This window comes from Propithecus coquereli, unplaced genomic scaffold, assembly GCF_000956105.1.
Source record: "Propithecus coquereli isolate 6110/MARCELLA unplaced genomic scaffold, Pcoq_1.0 Scaffold95, whole genome shotgun sequence".
NCBI classification, from domain to species: Eukaryota; Metazoa; Chordata; class Mammalia; order Primates; family Indriidae; genus Propithecus; species Propithecus coquereli.
This window is the reverse complement of record NW_012155840.1, coordinates 2,699,015-2,701,771: the sequence shown is the minus strand read 5'-3', so window position 1 is coordinate 2,701,771 and position 2,757 is coordinate 2,699,015.

Genomic DNA, 2,757 nt, shown 5'->3' with positions numbered 1-2,757 from the left:
ATTGGAAATATGACTCTCATAAAATGAACATGTCAAAATTTAATTTCACCCACCACTGAGGAAACCAGTGAGATGGTAAACTGATTCAAAGGGTATTCGAGGAACTAGTTATTTAAAAAAGAATGTTAGATTAAGATTGCCAGGCTAGAAATAAAGCTGGATAATCTCTTGCAGGGCAACAAAACCATAACCTTCGAGGTAATCTTTTCTACCATTCTGAAGTCTGTAAGGTCGCATGTAACTTCACAGTGTCTGGGCTCTAATCAGAGAGCAAACAGCAAAATCAAACACAAGTAGGTCCTGCTAGAGTAGCAGACAATCCTGGGGGTGGGGGCTTGTTAACAATGCCGCAGTATGACATTGACAGCATGTGCTACCCCTCATCTCCCACCCTCCAGCACCTCCCCATCCCACCCAACTCTCTCATTTCCAAGCTTTGGATAGTTTTTATTAACATAAGAAATGCTTTGAAGTTCAAGAAACCTGAGATTGAACCCCAGTTCCTTCACTTACCAGCTATGTAATGTCGGGCAGGTAATTACTTGCAACTGAGTTTACTTGCTGTAAATTGGGAGGCGCAAATGAGATAGCTTTTGCCAAGTGCCTGGCATGTGATAGGTTCTCAATCAGTCTTAGTTCTTCTCTTTACCGTTCCCCTTTTAAAAACTGAGAAATCTTCACTGTTTGGCCTTTGTAGACAAAGTGTACTTTATTGAGAGAACTCTCTGAATTTGTTTCAACAAAATGGAGAGATGTTGCTTAAGTGAAGACAATTTCTTACTTGATTTTTTTTTGAGGGTGTGGATGGGAGTATTTCTTGTTTAAATGAAAATATTAGCCTGGTCTCCTTTACATGGGCAGTGGGCTTCCCATGTCATCCCTTGTGAAGCCCACTCCGTAAGTACTTTAGTGTCCCTGTGTTGAGGTTTGTGAGGAGTGGGGAGAATGCACGGGGGACTTCCAGGAGCACCCTCTCCCTGTACCCCCTTTTTTGGTCAAGGGAAGTGCAGGTGGGGTCAACAGAGATGCCAGAGGGATTGTGAGCTGGTCTCTGGCACAGGTGCCAGTTATGACAGCCAGATTTGGGTTTCTGGAGAGCACATTCTCTCCCCTTCTCCATAATTCTTCACATGATAACCTGCGTGCTGGCCTTGATTTTATCTTCCTTACAGAGTATGATACTAATGTAGATTAGTAGGCCTGGGATCCCGAATTCTGAACTGAGTTCTGCCACTCTCTATAACTTTGCTTCTTCTTTTTAGTATTTAGGTCTAAATTGTTCAGTATTAATGGTCACAGGAGGAAAAAAATCTCTAACCCTCTTTCCCCATTTCTGCATCATAACTCTAAAGGAGGTGTGATATCATAAGTCTGTCGACAGTCCAAGCTCAATTCATTCATTTATCAGGCCATAAGTATTGAGCAACAACTCCGCGTCACGCCCTGGCAGTTTTTCTGTGTGCGTGATAAGTGAGAGCCTGCCCTGATGGAGACAGATAGTGGACCAAGTAAACAAGGAAGACGATTAGAGATTACAGTAAGTGTTATGAATGAAATCAGATGATGAGAAACTATAAGCAAGCTGCTATTCTTGGCAATTTTAATTAGGGGGATCAGAGATGGTCTCCTTGAGGAGGCGCTTTCTAAACTGAAAACTGAAGGATGGGAAGGAGTCAGCCACGGGAGGAATGGAGTGAAGAGTATTCTGAGAAAGGGGACAATACAGAGAGCTGTGGAATGAGTTTGCCTGGTTCAAGGAGTAGAAAGAGAGACGTGTGGCTGAAGTGGAGTGAGGTGCGTGGAGATGTGGTCAGAGGCTGGTGAGGCCGTTTGGGACTGTGTAGATGGTGGGAAGCAGTGGGGGTTTATTCTAAGGGCAATGGAAAGCTCTGAAAGAGGGCTAGGGCGGTGGCATGATGTGTGCTTATTCAGAGAAGAGAAAGAAAGGAATAACTCTGGCTGCCATGTGCAGGATTGGATGGAGGGTGTCAAGCACGGGAGTAGGGAGCCCAGTGAGGTGGCTTTTGCGGAGGTCCCTAGTCATGGTGGTGGGGGGGATGCTTTGAAGATTAGGCTGGGTTATGGTGGACCCCACATTTGGATGAGGAAGTTTGATTTTTGTAGCTATGAGGGAGCTGTTGTGTGTTTGTGAGTTTTTGAGTGAGTATATGTGTACTTGTGTGTGTGTGACTGTGAGATTTGTGTGTGAGTCAGCGTGTGTGAGTACAGCGTCTGTGTGTGGGGTTGTGAGTGCATAGGAGTGTTTCTCCTGTTGCAGCCTGTGATGAGGCCAGTGGCCTGAAGGGAAGGGCTGTCCTGTGTGCACAGAGTAAGCTGGGGGAAGGCTGGCTGCAGGAAGAACAGCTGGGAGGATGGTGCAGTTCCGTGAGAGAAGGCGGCCCAGAGCAGGCTCACTTGGCTAGCCGTGGAGAAAAAGAAGACTAAGTTGGGCAGATCCTGTTACATATTTGTTTTATTCTATATCTGGGATGAATGAGACTGAGGAGTGAAAGATAATGCAATTAAAGATGTCACACGCCCTAAATTAGCCCAGCTGGATTGCCCACTGAGTATTTTACCAGTCTTAAAAAAAAATTAACTTCAGGCCTGTAATCCTAGCTCTCTGGGAGGCTGAGGCGGGCGGATTGTTTGAGCTCAGGAGTTTGAGACCGCCTGAGCAAGAGCGAGACCCCGTCTCTACTAAAAATAGAAAGAAATTAATCGGACAACTAAAAATATATAGAAAAGATTAGCCGG